Here is a 22629-nt window from a genome sequence, read left to right as displayed (position 1 = left end):
GATGTGAGTGGAAGAGAACGACATATGCCAACTTGAGCTCCTTGGAGGAAAGGTGGGATATAAGTGTAATAATAATAGATAGCAATCATAATATACCTTTTTCTGTTGCTTCAACCTGTCCCTGCATGTGTTGATAAAGCATAAGCCAAACTTTGGAAAGAAGCATCTTCGCCAAAGCACTTATCGTAAAGAGGTCCAAATTTCGAGATTAAAATTAAACGTCCAGCCAGTGGTTTGGTAACAGCTTTGTCTCGAGCTCGGGCCTGTCGAAGTACTTTGGTGTTGATTAATGAGCCCCGGTGGCAGCTTGAATAGAAAAAATGTCCTTTCCGTATTTGCTTTCAAAAGGCGGAATTGGGCTCGAACCTCCAATTCTCTTTCAGAGAGAGGGAGTGGACTTTTTTTCCCCCCCTGGGTTGCCAAAGAAATGCCTGGTCCTCTGGGCCATGATATCCTGTCCTCTTCAACGTGCATTTTAAAAAATACTGTATCTTTTATCTGCCGGTGATGAGGACATTTTAATCAGAGTTTAGTCACATATTTCCTCCGCAAAAACTATTGTTTTGACCCATCCCTCTCCCCTCCCCAAACCACCCTTCTCCTCACTTTTCAAAGATGATTAAATAGTTCAGTAGGCACAGTGTGGCAGCACCTTTATTAACATAGGTAGCTGTGAGAGGCGGATAAAGAAAAAGAGATGCCATTGTTTTTAATCCGCTGCTAACAGAACTGCTTTCAGCTTCTTTGGGGAAGGAACGTTAGTTCTGGGTGGTTGTTCTTGCAGGGTTTGTCTGTTGAAGGCTGTGTTTGCACTGAGGGTGGCATCCCCCGCTGCCTCTACGTGGACACACTGAAATGCACAGCTATTGTAGGCCTGTTAGTTTTGGTGGGTCTACTTCTGAGTAAAGTCCCAGGCTATAGTCTGAAGGCATATGAGGCCAGCGTGCTGCTGAAGCTAAGCAGGGTCAGGTCTGGTCACTGCCTGGATGGGAGACCGCCTGGGAACCATATGTAAGCCGCCTTGGGTTTCTCTTATGAAAAGAAAGGTGGGATATAAATGTAATAAATAAACGATAATAAAGCTTACTGGGGTGCAACCGTGAGGCTCAGCCGCAAGGTTTCACCGGCCACCGCAAATTTTGCTGTCCCATTTGAAGGTGAAGGAACTGGGAGGCCATTGTGGTCATTTTTCAGGAGATGGAGAGGGCTGCAATGGCTGTCCCAGTTTCTTCACCTGCAGTGGGGGGGGCCTCTCACATGGCCAGGTGGTGGCCCCCACTTCTCTCCCTCCCCTCGCTCCAGAGTCCCCCTCCTCAGAATGATGCTGTCTGAAGATCTGGGCCCCAACTGCACTATTCCTTTAAAGTAGTCTCATACCACAGTAAACCGTCATGGCTTCCCCCAAAGAATCCTGGGAACTGTAGTTTGCTCAGGGTCCTGAGAGTTGTTAGGAGCCCCTTTATTCCCCCAAACAAGCTATAATTCCCAGAGTGGTTTGACAGTCAATCCCTCTTCTCAGGGAACTTTGGGAATTGTAGCTCTGTCGCAGTTCGACATGGGCTGGGCAGCTGCTTAGCGTGCCTACATAGGAAGCTGCATTATACCGAATCACACCATTGATCCATCTTGATCACTTATCCATCTAAACCAGCCTTTCCCAACCTTTGGGTCCCCCGATGTTGGATTACAATTCCCATAATTCCTGGCCATTGGCCATGCTGGCTGGGGCTGATGGGAGTTGTAGTCCAGAAACATCTGGGGCCCCAAAGGTTGGGAAAGGCTGATCTAAACTGATGGGCAGTGGCTCTCTGGGGTTTCTGACAGGAGTCTTTTCCAGTCCTACCTGGAGATGCCAAAGGTTGAAGGTTGGATCTTCAGTGTGCAAAGCTGAATCAGACCAAAGGCCGTCTCGTCCAGCATCCTCTTCTCACAATAGTCAACCCAATGTCTATGGGAAGCCTGGAAGCAGGACCTCAGTGCCACAGCACTCTCCCCACGTGATTCCTAGCTACTGGTATTCAGAGACCTGTTACCTCTGATAGTGGAGGTAGAACATAGCCATCATAGCTAGTAGCCATCAATATCAGAAGAAGGCTAGGACTGGGAAGGGCAGCTCTGAGAGAACTAGAAAAATGCAGAGATGTCTCTTGGAACCTTGGAACACCAAAGTCAGGATCATTCAGACCGTGGTATTCCCGATCTCTATGAATGGATGTGAAAGTTGGATGGTGAAAAAAGCGGATAAGAGAAAAATCAACTCATTTGAAATGTGGTGTTGGAGGAGAGCTTTGCACATACTGCGAAAAAGACAAATAATTGGGTGTTAGAACAAACTAAACCAGAACTCTCACTAGAAGCTAAAATGAAGAAACTGAGGTTATCATACTTTGGACACATCATGAGAAGACCTGATTCACTAGAAAAGATCATAATGCTGGGAAGAACAGAAGGGAGTAGTAGAAGAGGAAGGTCAAACAAGAGATGGATTGATTCCATAAAGGAAGCCACAGACCTGAACTTACAAGATCTGAACAGGGTGGTTCATGACAGATGCTCTTGGAGGTCGCCGATTCATAGGGTTGCCATAAGTCGTAATCGACTTGAAGGCACATAACAGCAAACTACAAAGCTCATCTGCGAAAGCCATCCAGGTTGGCAGCTATCACTGCTGTGAAAAAGTCCATCCTTTAGTCTGTCCTGAATCTTCCAATGTTCAGCTTCATTGGATGCCCCTGAGTTCTTGTATTATAAGAGAGGGAGAAAATCTCTCTAACCACTTTCTTCACACTATGCATAATTTGGAGGCTGTTTTTAGAGAAAGGGTGGACAGAACAGCATTCTCTTTTCACAGTAGCCAAACCAGGTGCCTCTGGGGAGCTTGCAAGCTGGACCTGAGTGCAACAGCAAGTCTCCCCACCTGTGATTCAGAGGCAAACTACCTCCGACTGTGGAGTACAACGTGGCTGTTGTAGGTAGCATTTATTTATTTTTAAAAAGTGCATTGTGCTTTTTGCCTACGGCCATACTACCCTGAACACACCAGATCTCGTATGATCTCGGAAGCTAAGCAGGGTCAGGCCTGGTTTGTACTTGGATGGGAGACCGCCTGGGAATACCAGGTGCCATAGGCTTGGAGGAAGGCAATGGTGAACCACCTCTGAATACCTCTTATCGTGAAAACCCTATGAATATATCCAAAAAAGATTCATAGGGTCGCCATAAGTTGCAATCGACTTGAAGACATATAACAGCAAGAGCTACATTGTTGTTGTTGTTGTTGTTTACAGCCATACTACCCTGAACATGCCCAAGTTCATCTGATCTGGGAAGCTAAGCAGGGTCAAGCCTGGTTAGTACTTGGATGGGAGACTGCCTGGGAATACCTGGTGCCGTAGGCTTGGAGGAAGGCAATGGTGAACCACCTCTGAATACCTCTTATCGTGAAAACCGTATGAATATATCCAAAAAAGATTCATAGGGTCGCCATAAGTCGTAATCGGCTTGAAGGCATCTCTGCTATCTTTTCGGCGCCTTTTGAAGACTTTCCCCTTTCAACAAACCTTTTAAGTTGAGACCTATCCCAGTCTGCGTCTGTGTTAGAATTGCTTGTTAATTTTTTAAATATGTTTTAACCCTTTTTAAAAAGATGCTTTAAAGCTTTTTAAAAAAAATGTTCTTAATGTTTTGTTTTAATGTATTTTAAGGTCTGTTTTTATGATGTTTTAAAGTGTTTTTAGCGTTTCTGTTTGCCGCCCTGGGCTCCTGCTGGGAGGAAGGGCGGGATATAAAACAAATCAATCAATCAGTCAGTCAGGCAGGCAGGCAGGCATATAACAACAATTCTGCTTTTCATCATCTGGATCTCTAAGTGGCTTATGACAATAGAAATATACAATATACAAAATATAAACCAGATCATAAAAAGGTAAAGAAATTTCAAAACCTCCAAAATGTGCAAACACCAGGAAATGTAAAACATCAGAGGAGTATCCATGATACAAAGGCCTCCAAAATAAAACGGTTTTAGCTGCAACTTGGACGTCTACTCAGAGGGAGTTCCACAGAGTTGGGACCACAACTCTGAAGGCACAACCTCCTCGTTGACATGACTGCATGGGGGACCGCTAATAGTGGTGCTTCCCCAGATGATCTTGGCGATCGATCGACTTGAGATGTGCAGGGTAAGGGGGTCCATGAGGTTGTTCAGGGCGTTGTACTCTAGTACCTTCAACCTAGCCTGGCAACAGCAGTAGGAGTAAGCCTGTTCACACAAGCACACTTATAAGCCTTCTCCAGACCTTGGTGACTTATTTATTATTATTTATTATTTATTAGACTTTTATACCGCCCGACTAGCAGTAGCTCTCTGGGCGGTGAACACAGAGAATACAATAAAATACACAATATAATACAATAAGAACATATAAAATAAGAACAATCTAAAATCAGTACAACAGATATGAAAATCAGGTTAACTTAAATTAAAATGCTTTGGAAAAGAGGAAGGTTTTAACCTGGCGCCGAAAGGATAACAATGTCGGCGCCAGGCACACCTCCTCGGGGAGACTGTTCCACAGTTCGGGGGCCACCACTGAAAAGGCCCTAGATCTTGTCACCACCCTCCGGGCTTCTCTATGAGTCGGAACCCGGAGGAGGGCCTTCGTAGCAGAATGTAGTGTATGGGCCGGTTCATATCGGGAGAGGCGTTCCAACAGGTATTGTGGTCCCGTGCCGTATAAGGCTTTATAGGTTAATACCAACACTTTGAATCTGGCCCGTAAGCATATTGGTAGCCAGTGCAAGCGAGCCAGAACAGGTGTTATGTGCTGGGACTGCTTGGTCCTTGTTAACAATCTGGCAGCCGCATTTTGCACTAGCTGTAGCTTCCGAACTGTCTTCAAAGGCAGCCCTACGTAGAGCGCATTGCAGTAATCCAAATGCGAGGTTACCAGAGCATGTACAACTGATGTGAGGTCCTCCTTACTCAGATAGGGACGTAGCTGGGCTACCAACCGAAGTTGGTAGAACGCATTCCGTGCCACCGAGGCTACTTGAGCCTCAAGTGAAAGGGAAGAGTCTAGAACGACTCCCAAGCTACGAACCCGCTCCTTTAGGGGGAGTGTAACCCCATCCAGGATAGGGTATGTATCCACCATCCAATCAGAGAAACCGTCCACCAGCAGCATCTCAGTCTTGTCAGGATTGAGCCTCAGTTTGTTAGCTCTCATCCAGTCCATTGTCGCGGCCAGGCAACGGTTCAGCGCATTGACAGCCTCACCTGAAGAAGATGAAAAGGAGAAGTAGAGCTGCGTGTCATCAGCGTACTGATGACAACGCACTCCAAAGCTCCTGATGACCGCACCCAACGGCTTCATGTAGATGTTAAAAAGCATGGGAGACAGAACCGACCCCTGTGGAACTCCATATTGGAGAGCCCACGGTGTCGAGCAATGTTCCCCAAGCACTACCTTCTGAAGATGACCCGCCAAGTAGGAGCGGAACCACTGCCAAGCAGTACCTCCAACTCCCAACTCCGTGAGCCTCTCCAGAAGGATACCATGGTCGATGGTATCAAAAGCCGCTGAGAGATCAAGGAGAATCAACAGAGTTACACTCCCTCTGTCCCTCTCCTGACAAAGGTCATCATACAGGGCAACTAAGGCCGTCTCAGTGCCAAAACCAGGCCTAAAACCCGATTGAAATGGATCTAGATAATCAGTTTCATCCAATAGCGCCTGGAGCTGGCTAGCAACCACTCGTTCCAAGATCTTGCCCAGGAATGGACTTGGGTGTGAAGATAGGCGACACGTGCACTCCTGCCCCGCATGTGCAATTTTGCCCTCGTGTGTCCAGGACTGAGCATCTGAAGAAGGCCAGAAGGTATCACCATTACTCATGGGGGGGGGAGGAGTGTCAAATTTTGACATTCCATTTAGTCAATTCTCAGCGAAGAACAGCTTCAGGATCATGACCTAAGAGAGCTGACCAGCGGTTCATCTTGCGCACTGTTCTTCAACTTTCGGTCCCCGGATGTTGTTGGACTACAACTCCCATCACCACCAGACAGCATTGTCACTGGTCAGGGATGATGGGAGTTGTAGTCCATCAATATCTGGGGACCCAAGGTTGAAGAACACTGATCCAGCTCAGTACTGCCTACACTGACTGGCAGTGGTGATCCAAGGTTTCAAGCAGGGGGTCTCTCCCAGCCCCTCCAGGAGATGCCAGGGATTGAACTTGGGACCTTTGGCATGCAAAGCAGAAGCTCTCTGCCATTGAGCCATGGCTCTTCCTCAACATACCCTGCTTCAGACACATTGCTAATTGTATATGCCTGTGCACATCATGTACCAGTTGTGGGAAGAACGTGCCTGAATTACCGGGGATCGGAAGTCTATTTGTTTTGCTTTTCTGCGCCCCATCGTTTTAATTTTTTTTTTAATGGGAAGCTGCTGTGCCATTTGGATATTTAAACAGTTATTAACGGAATGACAATTAACAGATTGCCGACACAGATTTCCTTTGGAGAGAGAAGCCACCTCTTCGAAAATGGAGTACAGTTTGCAAAAGTATCGTGGCACAGTAATGACAATGAATTTTGATTTCCCGGAACTGATATTAGACTCCTTATTAAACTATGTACATCTGCTTTTAATTTAGTCCAAATAATTGGAAAATGCAATGAAGCTTTCCAATTAAAGCGGGGGCTTTATGCTGTTTAATAATACCCCCATAATATTATAGCTTATGAAGTGACAGGTGAGTTGGGTGAATGAATGAATAAAACATAAATGCCGCAAAAAGGGACAGGAACACTGGAGACAGTTGCAGGGGATTTTAAATGCTCAGTGTAATTTGCATATATTAATCTCTTCTTTTCAGCCTTATCAAGCATTCTTCAGTATTTGAAGTTAAAATAGCATTGACAGGCGAGAGCACGCTTAGTTTTTTCGAGGATTTGTTACTTGTATAATTTCTGATCTTTAATAAGCAGATATGACTGATCCTCACACTTCTATAGAAATCGTTTAATTGTTCCAGATGGCGTGTACTGATTATGCAAGATTACTTTTCACACAATTTCCCCCTCCCCTCCCTCTTTTGGTGCTTGTATATCATGTGTGTGATGGAGTTTGGAGTAAAATTTAAAAAAAATTATAGCCACCTTATCGTGCTGTTTTATGGTGTGTTAAAACACACACACGCAGACGTTGAATTTAATCTGCTACATTGCATTGACCAACAACTATTGTGATTTAACAGAGGAATTCCCCCCCCCTTTCACTTGGAGGTTTGATGAAGAATAATATAACACATTGGCTATTGTTCATTTCAGTGTCACTATTTTTTTTTTTAAAAAAAAGGCTGTTCTGGTGAGAGAAAAAAGCCGATGGCTGATGAAAAATGCATAATGCATAATTCGTGTGCTTAGATAAAAATGCAAAGGAATTGTTCTCTCATTTTGGAGAGCGGATCTGTGTGGAACAAATGAAACAACCTTGTTGTGACGGCTTTCCTCCTCATCAAGAATGATTTTCTTTTAATGATCAGTGTGGCAAATTGCATTTTAATTTAATTTTTTTACTTTATTTTTAGATGAACCGGCATAGGCTGCGTCCTGTTGACAGGTGTCACTGCACTCCCCCTCAGTGGCCTGTGTAATATGGATGTCTCAATGGCCCACTTTTTGTAATTGAAAAGGCATTTGTAGTAGAGAGTGTTAGGCTGTAATTCAGTCTCTTTAAAAAGCATGCTTTCCCCCCCGCACGCATAAGTGTGCTTGTGTGCAAAGGAAGTCCTCATTGAGAGCATGGCATTATATTATAGGGCAGGGATGGAGAAACCTGTGGCCCTCCAGATGTTTATGGATCAACTCCCATCATCTGTGACCATTGGCTATGCTGGCTGCAGGGGCTGATGGGAGGTGGAGTCTCCCAACATTTGGAGGGCAACAAGTTCCCTGCCCCTGATCCAGGAAGATCAGTGGCATGGTCACTTGCTCACCTGGGAACCATTGCCTAGGATACCGAGAAGGTGTGCTCCAGGGCAGCTGAGCAGCAAAGGAGCAACACCATCCCTTGTTACTCAATCCTACAATCCTTTCAAGGTTGGGACTTGGACAATCATCAAGGCCTACACCAGGCTAAGATGCTCTCCAGATGTTGCTACACCTCTCATCAGCCCTGGCTAGGGTAGCCAAAAGTCAAGGATGATGGGAGTTGTAGTCCCAGCAACATCTAGAGGGACATAGGCTTCCCCTCCTTGCTTTAAGACTTCAGTTAAGCACTGCACTGTTTTGGGAGCAATGTGGCTGCTGCCTTGGAGCTCTCCTTGGTCCTGAAGATCTTGGTTCTGGGACCCAGACTCTTTAATTAATTTATTAACTTTGTTAAATTTATAGCCTCCTCCCAAGAAGGAGCCCAGGGCAGCAAACAAAAACATGAAAAGCACTTTGAAACATCTTAAACAAAAAGACTTTAAAACATATTAAAAAAACCTCTTAAAAACATATTTAAAAAAACACTTTAAAAACATATTTAAAAGCAATTCCAGCATAGATGCAGACTATATTTAAAAGGCTTGTCAAAAGAGGAAGGTCTTCAATAGGCACCGAAAAAAATAAGAGAGATGGTGACTGTCTAATATTGAAGGGAAGGGAATTCCAAAGGGTAGGTGCCACTATACGAAAGGTCCGCTTCCTATATTGTGCAAAATGGATCTCCTGATAAAATGGTATCTGCAGGAGGCCCTGCAGAGCGCAGTGATCGACTGGGTATATAAGGGGTAAGACGATCTTTCAGGTATCTTGGTCCCAAGCTGCATAGGGTTTTGTACACCAAAACCAGAACCTTGAACTTGGCCCAGTAGCTAATGGGCAGTGTGAAACATGTTGGCAATACCCTGCCCCAGTAAGCAGTTGTGCCACCACATTTTGCACCAGCTGTAGCTTCCAGACCAACCTCAAGGGCAGCCCCACAAAGAGTGCATTACAGTAATCCAGCCTGGAAATTACTATTGCATGGACAACAGTGGTCAGGCTATCCTGGTCCAAAAATGGCCGCTGCTGTCTTACCAGCTGAAGCTGGTAAAAGGCACTCCTAACCACTGAGGTAACCTGGGCCTCTAGCGACAAAGATGGATCCCGAAGCACCCCCAGACTACGAACCTGCTCTTTCAGAGGGAGTACAACCCCATCCAAAGCAGGCAACTGACCAGTTATCTGAACCTGGGAACCACCAACCTCATCACAGTGTCTGCGTCTTGCTAGGATTCAGGCTCAGTTTATTGGCCCTCATCCAGCTGGCTGCATCCTGGCCCCTAAGCAGCTTGTCATCTGTTCTCAACAGGCCTCCCAAGGTACGTCTCACTTTCACCTGCCAACCAAGTCCTGCACAGTCACTCCGCGAACTCTGTGCTCCACTGGGATGGGACAGTCATCGGGTGTGCTGTGTCCTTTTTGGTTCTGTGTTTTGCTTTGCACTGTTCTGGATGACAGTCGGGCTTATTATTTTAGGAAAAGGCTTCCGTTTGATTGTTTATATATGAGCAAAGCAAGGAAACATTAAGCTCCCGACAAAAAAACCTGTATCTTCGAACAGGAGCATGTGGAATTCTCACATGGATGAAATGTGGTGCATTGGGCAGAGAGAGTTTATGTGTTTGGAGTACGTCTGTGCTGCGTTTCAATTGAGAGCTGCCGACTTGCAGTCACAAATGACAGTAATACAAAGCAGAACACCATGGTGCGCTCTCTTTAAAAAAAAAAAATGTGAAAAATGGTTAGGTTTATAGAATGTATTCCCTCCCATTTTCAAAAAGTAAAAGTCCCAAAGGGATTGGCAACCCAAGTTTTTTCAACAATGCAATGATGTCGCATGAAACGCCTTGGAAACAGATTTGACGATGCCGTCATGTCATTGGTTCCACCCAAATGCCGGGGAAAACAAAAGCAACTTTGTCTGATGCCAAAACAAAGATGAGGTTGGCACCAGGCGGCCCTCATGGGGGAGAGCATTCCATAGAGGGGCTACTACAGAGAAGACGTGTTCTTTTGCCATTGCCCTCCGGATCTCCCAATAACATCAACCGACAGAGATAATCCAACTCATCTTAAAGGACATGGCTGAATAGATGGATTTATCATAACTCATAAGACACTGGGCACATGGCCCTGGGGGAGAGCGTTCCAGAAGTGGGACACAACCACTGAAAAGGCCTCATCCCCAGTTACCATCTGCCTAAGCTCTGCATGTGGGGGACATCTGGGTAGCATGGGAGCAAGCAGTCCTTGAGATATCCTAGTCTCCAGCCAAATATGGATTTATAGGTTAGAACAAGCACATAGAGTTATGTCTGGAAATGCACAGGAAGTCGGTGAATCTGGCAAAACCTGGCAATCAACCCTTGCCAGTCAGCAGTCTAGCTGCTGTGTACTGAACCCCTTGGAGTTTCAAAGTAGTCAGAGGCAGCCCCATGTATGACCTGTTGGAGTAGTCGAATTAGGATGGTACAAGGACTATCGATGAGTGAGTTTTTTTGTTTACCCGCTTTCACAGGGTTCCAGATATTGCCCATCACCTTGGCTATTCCGAACCTCAGCTCTTCATGCATTATTTATCCCTGTTGCGTAGTACAGTCATTTCCACACCCTTCATCACCCCCCTCCCCAAAAAAGAAGAAGTTGTCATTTAATTTTCTTGTTACTTTCACAATTTGTCACACGGGTTTGTGGGAGAAAAGAGGAGTTCTTACTTTCTTTGACAGTTTTCGACGTGATCTTCCTCGGCCGTGTTTTATATGAATGGCTCCAACATGGTAGATAGTGTTGTTGTGTTTAATTGTTTAATTGTTGATGGGTTTGCCCTTCCCCTTTCCCCTGTACTCTGGCAAAATCCCTCTTCTTTGATCTTTAAGTCTTTCCAGGCAACATTCTCAGGGCTGATTCAGACCTAGATGAGATGATAGACTTACTATTTTTATTTATTTATTTGGACAAGCTGCTTTTGATATAACATTACCTTGAGCTTGTCATCGTGAATCTTGTTTGCTTCTGTCTTTCTCCTTTTTCTTTCTCTCTCTCTTCCTCCCCCCCCCCGGCCCAAATATATGATGAACGATGAGTTGTGGCCAGTGCTGGGGCAAGATCATGGTGTTTCTGTTGGTATATAAAGCTCTTAACAGCTTGGGACCCATTTACTTGCAGGATCGCCTTACCCCTATATGCCCACCTGAGTGCTTCAAGCTGCAGAACTGGCGCTGTTAATGGGCGCCACATAATACTCGTTCCGCATGTGAAAGAAAGCGTTCTTTTAGTATGGCAGCACCTACTCTGTGGAACTCCCTGCCTATTGACGTCAGGCAGGTACCTTCACTGCCTTCTTTTAGGCACCTGCTGAAAACTCCCCCCCCCTCTTGTGGCATCTTAAAGACTAACAAATAATGAATAGAAAGCCATTATTTCAGAACTTGTCAAGAAATGTGATTCTAGCTGTCATTGCCTTTAAGATTTAATATTTATTTCCAATTCGAGCCAGACTTATTAAAGAGTCATAAACGAGACTAAATACGGCAAATCAAAACATAGAAAAGCCATACGTATTATTTGGAAGTATCCTGTATATACGACAATCATCCAGAAATTTCTGCTACTTGACCAAAAACACCTTGTCTCTATAATTATGTTCTCTCAGTCTTACATAATAGGTGAGTTTTGCCATCAGGGCATACTCCCAAATTTTATCATACCATTCTTTTGTTGTGGGAATGGTGGCCACACTCCATTTACCTGCATATAATAATCTAACAGCAGCAAACAGATAAGAGACCATTTTTATATGATCCTTTGATATTGAACCTAAGTATTCTATGAAAAATATTACAGGATGAGATGGAATCTCATAAAACATTTTTGTTTAGGTAAGCCTTTCCATAACACATAGATGTTGAGGTGTTGCAATTTTTTGTAGTGCTGTTAATTTTAATTATATTTTAAATGTTTTTCACTACTGGTTTTTAACTGATTTTAATTGATAATTTTTAATATTTCTTGTAAACCGCTTAGAGGTGTTACTACAATCAAGCGATATATAAATTTTGTTAAACAAAAAACAAACTGCTAGGCCTACTTTAACCTACTTCTGAGAGTATTTGGGTTGCATCTCATGGTAGTCATATGCAGAGTAGACCCATTGAAATGAATGGACGTGGTTGACACACACCCATTTATTTCAGTGGGTGTACTTTGTGTAGAGCTTAGTTGGTTTTAAAACAGCTGCATAGGTTGCCAGTTCATTTCCAGGTCCAATTTAAGGTGCTCACGTTAATGTTCAAAGCCCTAAATGACTTAGGTCCCAAATATCTGAAAGACTCCCTCCTTCTCTATAGACCTTCTCGGATGTTGAAATCGGGAGCCCTTTTGGTAGTTCTGCCACCCTCAGAAGTTCGGGGAGTGGTGGCCCAGGAGAGGGCCTTCTCTGTGGCAGCCCCTAAGCTGTGCACCTCCCTCCCGACTGAGGTGCATTTGGCAATGTCATTGTACAGTTTTCAGTGAATGCTGAAGATGCACCTCTTCACCCTGGCTTTTGACACCTGAGATGTCTATTTTTAGGTCCCACCCTATTTTGTGTTTTTAGGTTGTTTTTAATTCTTTTTAATTTTAAAAAAATTGTTTTAACCTGCCCTGGAACCTTAGGGTGAAGGGCAGGTAATTGATGATGACGGTGATAATAACACAACTCTTTGTCCTTGCAAACCTCATAGATTGTGTCTAAGTTCTGCTCGGAGCAGACACATTGAAATGAAGGGATCTAAGTTAGTCATGCCGATCAATTACAGTGAGCCTACTCTGAGTAAGACTAACGTTGCATATAACCCCAAATGTCCAATCGTACAAATGTGAAGCAATCACCCAAGATGCGAAGTTATTAATCCAAAATTTGTAAAAGTGGCATGGTAAAACTTCGTTAAAATTTGCACATGTTGTAGGCCACTGCAAAACACTTCTTTGCACATTACTGAAATATCTATAGGTCTAATAATATAAATCAGGAATGATTAGAAACATATTTGTCCTAATGAAGCAATCATTTTGTCGTAACGCGTTTCATGACTGTAGCTTTTCGGGTGTGTTAACGGGATGGACATTGTATGCATTTTCTCATTTTCATCTCCAAAACGCTATCTAATGTTTCATTAAGAGTCCCATATAATGTATCTTAAGTACGGTCATTAAATATAGTTTAAGAAGATTTATGTTTCAATATTGCTTAAAGATGGTTTAATAGGCCATTTACTTGGGCACTATTAATGAGCTCTTAGCACCTCGTTTTAAGGATCTTTAATGGGTGTTAAGAGTTTGTGACTGTGCAAAGGAACTTGGAAGCTGGCAAGGCAGTTGGAGGCCGCTCCAGAGTGCCCATTGAAACAAAACCCTTCAATACATCCCAAATGACCTCCTTGTAGCATTACTCAGTTGACTTGTGGGTTGAATTCAGCCACCATTTTGCAAGCCACGTTGGTGGCCATCACCTCTCTTCTGAGTCCGGACCCATTTCCATGTGACATTAGCCTGATCCAGCAAGATAGTTCTCCTGTAGAAAGGGGCTTCTAGTCCAGCTTCCGTTCTCCAGGGTGGCCAACCGGATGCCTCCGGGATGTCTCAAAGCGGAGCATAGAAGCCATTGGGAAAGGGGCACAGCTCAGTGGTGGAGCATCCAGAAGGTCCCAGGTTGAATCTCCAAGTAGAGGTAGGAGAGACTCCCTCCCTGAAACCCTGGAGAGCCTCTGCCATTCAGTGCAGACAAAACTGGAGCAATTTTCTGATTCAGTATAAGACCTCTTCCTAAGTTGCTGTGTTTCAGGGAAGGGCTATAGCACAATGGTTAGAGCCAGGGCTGTGGAGTTGGTGCACCAAACCTTCAACTCCGACTCTGACTCTATTTGTCTACTGTCCGACTCCGACTCTATTTGTCTACTGTCCGACTCCGACTCCACCCAAAATTGCTTCTTGTCAATCAAAATTTATTTGGAAGTCGGAGTTGGTACATTTCTACCGACTCTGACTCCTCCCAAAATTGCTCCCGACTCCGACTCCACAGCCCTGGTTAGAGCATCTGTTTTGATGCTGTGAAGGTCCCAGGTTCAATCCTCAGCATCTTCAGGTTGGGGCTGGGAACTCCCAGTTGAGGACAAATGATCCCACTCCCAGTTGAACTCCTGGTGCCTATTTTTTTTTTAATTCAAGCAGCCATTTTAACCCAATTCTGATTTTATAGTTTTAAGGGGTTTGTCTTTCCACTGTATTGTGTTACTTGTACACCGCTTAAGAGACGACTTAACTAAGTGTTATTTAAATAGTCAAAATAAACTCCAAGGTTTGCTACAACCCCCCAAAACACTTAAGTATCCCCCCAATTTTTTAATGATGCGTCACTCGGCCATTGTCGGTTTTATCGCATCTTTTTTTTAATCGTAAGCAACTTTGAAGTCTATTTTAAAAGAAAAGCAGGATGCAAATCATCAGCAAAACAAAAACGGAATTGAGCAATGGGGCAAGGGGGCAGCACAAGAGAAGGCAAGAGGTTAACTCTCTACGCCAACAGACGAGACAAATGGGCTGGTGGCATGGCAAAGACGTAGTGCCGTTTACTTTGCAGGTTGGGGCCGCCATCTGTTCTTGTACCAAAAGAGGCTGCCTTGGCATTCTGCTTCCAAGAGGATTAGCCAAAACAAACTGGATTCCAGCATGCAACACTTTCATATCACTGAATACATTTTCAACATCCATTTAATAAGCCCCTACATTAAAGTGGTCTTTCAATCTCCCTAAGTACGCATCTTTAGTGAGCAGTTCTACTCTGAGGAAGAGAGTCCATTTAAAACAAAGGGGGAAAGGACAGCAATTAGGTAGAGCATGATTTAAAAACACGGGGAGGGGTCTTTTGAAATAAAAGCACCAAGAATCATTAGGGCGGTAATGTTATTTCCACTAGGTATGTTTTATTTGCATATGCAAATTCCATCAAAATAGGATCCCCCCCATCAATGTAATTGCTAATTGCATAATAGCCAACAATCTCCATATAGATCAAATGCCCAAGCCTTGTAGCTATTAGGGAAATGGTGCTTTGTAATTAAGATCATCCTAATTTCCAGATGCCAATTAACTATATAATTATTAGCCCCCTTTCGCTAACGCAAAATTAAGGATTTTCACCCGTATTAGTAATAGCATTTTTTTTAAAAAAAATCGCTTCAAGAGATATCACCAGAATACACAGATTCCCAGGAAACCTTTCACCATTTCACAGCCGAATAGCTAAATACATTTATAATTATCCTTTCAAAGGCAACTTATCCTTGATGATTATTGAAATACTTTTTTTAAAAAAAAAACTTATTTATTTATTACATATCCATCCCACCTTTCTCCAAGGGGTTCAAGGTGGCATACATGCTTCTCTTCCCTTTCTGTTTTATCCTAACAACAACCCTGTGAGGTAGGACTGGCCCAAGGTCACCCTGCAAGCTTCATGGCTGAGTGAGGATTTGAACCCCTGGCTCTCCAAGGTTCTGGTCCAACACTCCAACCACTATGCCACACTGGCTTTATGTCTTATCATCTCATCCTTCCCCCACAGATTTTCGGGGGGATATGAATGACCTCTATCCAATTTTTAACTGGCTGCAAGACTGTGACCGGCTCAAAGTCACCCAGTGGGCTTCATGGCCGAGTGGGAGATTTGAGTCCCGGAGTCTCTGAGATCCCAGTCCAACATTCTAACCACTGCACCACGCTGCTGTCCACATGAATGAAAACATCTTACCATTCTCAGTGGGAGAGGCTCTCTTTTTCGTAGATGCAAGATCTATGGGGAGAGAGGAAGTGTTCCCATTGATTTAAACGATTGGCACATCGCCTTTCTGCCAAATGCCATTCCAGGCGGCTTAATCGACAGCCTGTAAAGATATCAAGCCAGCATAAAAACACAGTAGCACACCGCTCTGTGAAAATAATCAATACCAGCAGCAAGTAGCTGGCTGGAGCCCACGACAGACCACACTGGACAGGCAGAGTGAAAACAACCGACACCCACTGCAATCGATGAAACGAGAAGAGGACTAACTACCAGAAGTTTGAAAGAAACAGAAGAGACGTCCTAAAGGATGGTGGCCAAGATTGTCGCTCAGTGGTACAACATCAGCTTTGAATGCAGAAGGTCACAGCTTCAGTCGGGTCGGGCTGGGAGACACTCCCTGTTTGAAATCCTGGAGAGCTGCTGCCGGCCAGTGTTGACAGTACTGAGCCAGATGGACCAGTGATGAGACTCGGTGTGAGGCAGCAATCCTGTGTCTATCCCACTAGTCTCCTGGGGAGGGGAGAGGAGCGCTTCACAGGCGGGTGCAATAACAGGGATGGCTGTCTTTTTGGTGGTCTATCTAACCTCTGCAAGCAACAGCAGCCGGGGAAAAGCCTCGGGTTGTACTGGCTGCCAGGCAGGTTCATGCAAGAAACGTAGGAAGCTGCTTTATATTGAGTCAGACCGTTGGTCCATCTAGCTCAGTATTGTCCATGCTGACCGACAGCAGCTCTCCAGGACTTCAGGCCGGGGTTCTCTCCCAATCCTACTTGGAGATGCCGCAGATTGAACCTGGGATTTTCTGCATGCAGAGCAGATGACCTATGACCCTTCCCCACAGGCTAATCATTTATTAGTCTGTTCAGTAGACCAAGTGTTCTCTATTACACTGTTCTTTAACTGTGGTTCCCTGGATGTTGTTGGACTATGGCTCCTATCATCCCCAGACAGCATGGTCAATGGCCAGGGATGATGGGAGTTGTAGTTGTCGACAACTGGGAACCCAAGGTTGAACAACATTGCTCTCAGATAACTAGTGTTAGGGTCTGGATGAACTTCCTCTCCCCCCCTCCCCAGTAAATGCCAGCTCCTGGTAGCATCCCACTGACATGCAATGATTTCTCTCAGTTCCAGTTTCACTGCATCCAATTCCAGCCGGCTCATGCCTCACTTGAAAGGTTCTGACACGGCTCTGTCTCCCGGCCCTGTCCTGGCAGTCCGATTTGTTTTTTAAAGCAAAAGCTTGGGGTATGTGGTTGGAGGGGAAAAGAAGAATGTAAGATGAGGAAGAGCCCTGCTGGAGCAGGCCAGTGGCAGTAGAACGTAGCCGCCGTGGCCAGTAGTCACTGATTGCCTTATTCTCCACAAATTTGTCCAGTTCCCTTTTAACCTGGGTGGACACCACTGCATCTTGTGGGTAAGCTCTGAGCTTCTAGGTTTTCCTCGGCCACATTCCCACTAAGCCCCCTTGCCAAGGAATCTGGGGAGGAAACATTGCCAGCCTTGGTGATCTGCAAGCGGAGGTTCTTGCACCCTAGGAGTGGATCTAGCTCAAGCCTTTGGTGGTGGTGGGGTAAGACTGAGGAATCTAACTACACCAACCTTTCCCAACTAGTGGGCCACCAGATGTTGTTGGACCACAACTCCCATCAGCCTCAGCCAGCATTGCCAATGGTCAGGAAAGATGGGAATTGTGGTCCAACAACATCTGGAGGCCCACTAGTTGGGAAAGGCTGAACTACACCAAAACTTGTCTCTTTCTTCAAGTTCTTCCCCAGAAATGGCAAAAAAAGAGAGATCTAGAAACCAACGCAATGAAATCACATTCACTGCTCCGAGCCAACACATCATCCCTTTCAATCCCCAGCAGCCTCCCTCAAGGCGGCGGGGCTCTGGAGGTCACCAGGGCCCACTTGGGGGATATAAAAGAGTTGGTTCAATTGCCTGCTTGCCCTGGGAGCTCTCCAAGGTCCTGCAGCAATCTGCTGAGCCTGACAGGCCCTCCGTTATCTGCTTCTTGCGGCTGCCGATTGCCTTTCTCTCTGGGTCGGCTTCCACGGACCTTGTCCATCACTCTGCCAGCTCTTGGCCCAATGAGGGTAAGACAGACAGCAGACGTTTGTGGAGAGATAAAACACAAGGCCACTATTGATGATATGATGGGGAAGCTACCAGATGACACTCAAAGGAATCCGAGAATGAGCGCTTGCCTGCTTTATTGTGTCCCCCCCCCCAAGTTGGAAATAACAGCAAATTTAAGCTGGCATCCATGCCCTGTGACTAATGAGGGCTACCTGCTTGAGAACAGAAGGCCAGGCAGCCAGGTAAGGCCCTCTTGGCAGGAATCAACTTGGGCCACAAGGCATTCATCATCTGCTAAACCAATCCAACCAGCTCCACACCACCATTTGTCATTAATTATGCTAATCAGCAAACCATTACTCTCCTGATGACAATGCAACACTTATTAGCTAGTTACGGGGGTGGAGGAGGGGGAAGAAGGAGGCTCTCAACCCCCCCTCCTCCCAAATGTTGCAGCTTAAACATGAGTCCGCAGGGAAGAAATGTCCAATTATGAAAATAAGGAATTTGCTATTTTCTCCTACTAATAAACCAGCTGAGTAGCTTGAAACATCTTTGAAATTGGAAGGCTTTAAAGGGGAAAAAAAAAACCCTAACCATGGAAGTAAGAGGTCAAAAAGGAGCTTTGTAAAACTTTGCTTAGAAAACAATTTGGCCTGACTTTAAAAAAAAAAAAGCAATCAGATAGGGACAACATACAGAAAAAGGCAACGAACGGTCACACTTGAGTACTTCCACTATGAGAAAGGAATAAGGGAGGCTTACACTTTTAGAGGGAAGAAAATAATCATACAAACTGAACTGTACCAGTTGTTCTCTGTTCAATTGTTTGGTCAGAGGCAATACTTCCAGTGTGTGTAAAAAGTATTTCCTGAGTAAATAATCGTGAGAATGTTCATTGTCCCCAACTGCTGCAATAATACAACCCCCCCCCCCCGACTCAGTCACTTACTTTGCCTAGTTAATAGGATGATGGAATGACACTATATATAGTCTATCAGGCTTGGCTATATGCCCATGTCATGGAGGGGAAACAAAGCCAATTGAAAAATGAGGGCAATGCTTCCTGGGTCAGTCACGCGGGTGCGTCCAGCCGCTCAGGAATTCTGTTATGAATGCGATGACACTGGATAGTCAATCAGATTTGGCTAGGTGACATCACTGGAGGCAAACCAAGGCAACTCAGAGTGAAGGCAACGGCTCCAGGATAGGCAAGTGCTTTAGAAATTATCACTGAAAAATCGCCTCTGTGTGTCACCTTTTTTTTCACACACACAAGCACGATCGTTTCCAGCTCAGCCTTACTTATGGAATTTACTGCCACCGGAGGTGGTGATGGACATTTGCTTAGATAGCTTTAAAAGGAAACCAGAGGAATTCATGAGAGAGGAGGACGAGAGATCTGTCACGTGATGGCTCTTTGCTACCTCCAAGACAGAGGCCCCATGGCTGGGTGGCAACAGTGAAGGAGGACTATTAGGGACATCAAAGGAACAGAGGAAGATGCCTTATACCGAATCAGATCATTGGCCCACCTAGCTCAGCATGTCTACACTGACTGGCAGTGGCTCTCCAGGGTTTCAGAAAGAGGTCTCTTTAAATCAAGTCCAGAAACAAATAGGGCAGGCTGGGGGAACGCAGGCTGGGGGAGGCTCTGGGTCTTTCTCTGTGGCCCTGAGAACTCTCCAGGCCATCCCTTCATTGGCCCTTCTTCACACCACAAGTGTTTTTGTCTGGCAAAAATGTGTCTTTGGATAGTACCTCTCAATTCCTTAGACCAGTGGTTCTCAACCTTTTTTGCTCCATTCCCCCCTTTCACCATTGTTCAGAATATAATTCCCCCCTTCCCAAGATAGTCTCTCATAGCGTGTTGACGTTTCGCGAGTGACGGTGGTGTTTCTTGTGAGAGAAAAATGTCTTAGTTTCTATTATAACAGAATTTCTTGGAGCACTTTCTGGTCTTTAAATAATAATTTAATTTTGCAAATGAAAATCATCCTGCATGTTCAAGAATCGATTTTAATCTGTGACATTCAATAAACTTTATTGAATGTCGCAGATTAAATTAAAAACAAACTACAATTTTACAGATTGTACATAATCTACAGGACATCACACTTTGCTGAATAGTGGTCCCAATTCCCCCCGGGGGGGAATTCCCCCCTTCTTGAGAACCCATGCCTTAGACGGAGGATAGACAGGGGTATTTGTGAGGGCGCGTAGGAGCCACTCTGTTGTACAAAGGTAAAATTTACATTCTTGGTGCCGCCCACTTTGGCCATGCCCACCACTGGCACGCAGCCCTTGGAAGGTCGCCTGAAAGGGAATGCGGGTTGAAGAAGGTTCCACATTCCAGAAATGGGGAGCCAGTGAGAGTCCTTTGGACTTGCATGTTCCAATCTTCAGGTGCCAAACAGGTGTCTGACAGCAGCATTGTGTGCTAATTGACGTTTCTTGGCTGTCTTCAAAAGCAGCCACAGTGCTGAAAGGCAGCCGCAATCTTTGCAACCGCAGAGCTACAATGCGGATTTGTCATATCTTAAGGCATGGGCAGAACAGGGAAATGTCCACTTCGTGCAGTGGGTTGTTGGCTTCCCTTGTCTCTTCCATCTCCCGGTAACGGTGCCGTGGCATTCCTGTGAGTCCTGCAGCATGCCCAGCCCTCTGAGCGCGCCCAGTGTTCTTCTTCCGGCAGCCTAAGTCTGACAATGCCAGCATTTTTCACTTCTCTGACGTTCCCATTAATAAAGCAATGATCCAAAAGCGGCTTTGCTGAGTCTGTTCTTTATGCTTCCATCACTCACGACGAGATAATTTCACACAGGATCGTTTTTAAATTAAATGACGATAAAGGCGCAGGGGGCTGTTTTTTCCCCGGTGTTCACCAGTTCATGGGAGTCTATCAAGTCATTAATGTGTCGTGACAACCCTCTTGACGGAAATAGGCGTAATTAATTATTTGCATAAATAATGGTGTGGCCTTGTCTGCAAGGGTGTCTCTTGAACCTCTTGTAGAGGCCTATGCTTGTCCCAAGCTGTGCATCAGTTTTGAAAATAAAGGGTGTAGAGCGGGACATAGCTCAGTGGGTAGATTATCTACTTGGTATGCAGAAGGTCCCTGGTTCAGTCCCCAGCAGCTTCAAGTAGGGCTGGGAATGTCCCCAGTCTGCAACCTTGGAGACCAGCTGCCAGTCAGTGTAGGCAGGACTGAGCTAAATGGACCAATGAGTCAGTACAAGGTAGCTTCCTATGTTTTTGTCCAGGAAGCACATAGAGCATCTACTGTGTATGTAGGAGGTCCGAGGTTCAACCTCTGGCATCTCTGGGTAAAGCAGACATTCTGGAGAGCTGCTGCCAGTCAGTGTAGTCACTACTGAACTGTATGGAGCAATGGTCTGACTGGCATAAGTCAGCTTCCTCTCTTCCTAGAAGAACGGGCTCCTCCATCCGCAACAACAGTAGTGGTGGTAGGGTGATGCTTTCTTCATAGTCCACATGCCGAGAGCATTCTGTGCCATGGAAGACATTGGAGTGTTTATGCAAGCAGTATTTTCCTTGAAGCATATAACCCCTACTGTGAATGGGCACACCTATGGTCAGAAATGGCACAGTCCACGTCTGCAGCTTTACCACTTCTGTTAGTTGCATAAAATCGGTCCTTGGTTCTGTGCTTTCAGTGGGGTCGATATGCGCCTAACTTTTACGTCCTGCTATTTTTCAGTTGTTGGAGCGTGAATCTTCAGTTCCTGGGAGTTGGGGTCTGAAGGGGTATCCAGCAGGTAGAGAAGGAAGAACCTAGGGGTAGGACCATGGCAAGGAAAGGTCAGTTGATGACCGAGAAGCTTTTTAGAGCTCAACAAGGTCAGGGAAGGCCAATGGGCTGTCAAGGTGGGAGGAGTCACTCTGGAGATTGAGAGGGCTTCATAGTCCTGGATCCCTGATGAGTTGTCCCTCAAGGTGAGACAATTAGGGCTGCAGATGGGAGAGTTCCCAACCATTTCTGATTCTACCTGGAGCTTCTTTCTCTCCTGGTCTGGTAATTACTCAGTTTGGGAGGCTGTGAAATGAAATGAAAATAGGTTGTAGCCAACAAAATTCTACTCAGAGTAGACCTATGGAAAGTGCTAGATCTCAATCATGTCTGTTAATTTAAATGAGTCTACTCTGAGTATGACTAATGTTGGATACAACTCAATGTCTCTCTACCCAGGATGTGAGGATAGGAAGCATCACTCTGAAATGGCTTTGTGACATCATCTAGCCAACTCTGATTAGCTACATGGCATAGTCCAGGGATAGGGGGATAGGTTTCAGAGTGAGGAGACTTATTCTGATTTTGAAAATGTGATTAGCAGCATGATTTTGTGATATTATTGATATTATTAATAGTGTGTGTTGTAAATTGGAGAGAGGGAACTTCAGAGAACACACAAAACAGGTATATGAACTGGTATTGTTCTACAAGTTTTCAGCCCCATGCAATTTCCATAAGCAAAAATTTGGCAGAGTCCTTATTCTAGCCACAACAGCACTTGACAGCTATATTTGATTTTTTTTTCTTTTAGAGCATTTTCTTTTGAGCTTGTCACATTCTTTATCCCAGAAGGTTCTTTATTAACATCGATTCGAGGAAACCATCTGATCTTTGAGTCAACAGGAACAATTGCACGCGTTTTCATAATCACAATGA

At 45.0% G+C, this 22629-nt stretch overlaps 1 protein-coding gene, 1 non-coding gene and 1 pseudogene across 5 annotated transcripts in view; all 3 read left to right on the top strand.

Moving 5' to 3' along the window:
- The window catches only part of MVB12B (multivesicular body subunit 12B), a 97943-nt gene that overhangs the window by 52269 nt on the left and 23045 nt on the right, over positions 1-22629 (top strand). The window lies entirely within an intron of this gene.
- Positions 3013-3131, top strand: LOC133374021 (5S ribosomal RNA). The gene has a single exon (XR_009759795.1). It is a non-coding gene; the product is annotated as a 5S ribosomal RNA (ribosomal RNA).
- On the top strand, positions 3280-3398 carry LOC133374094 (5S ribosomal RNA; annotated as a pseudogene).

Source organism: Rhineura floridana, chromosome 20 (genome assembly GCF_030035675.1).
Source record: "Rhineura floridana isolate rRhiFlo1 chromosome 20, rRhiFlo1.hap2, whole genome shotgun sequence".
Lineage (NCBI taxonomy): Eukaryota > Metazoa > Chordata > Lepidosauria > Squamata > Rhineuridae > Rhineura > Rhineura floridana.
The sequence above is the reverse complement of the archived record's forward strand: the minus strand, read 5'-3'. Positions and strand labels throughout refer to the sequence as shown.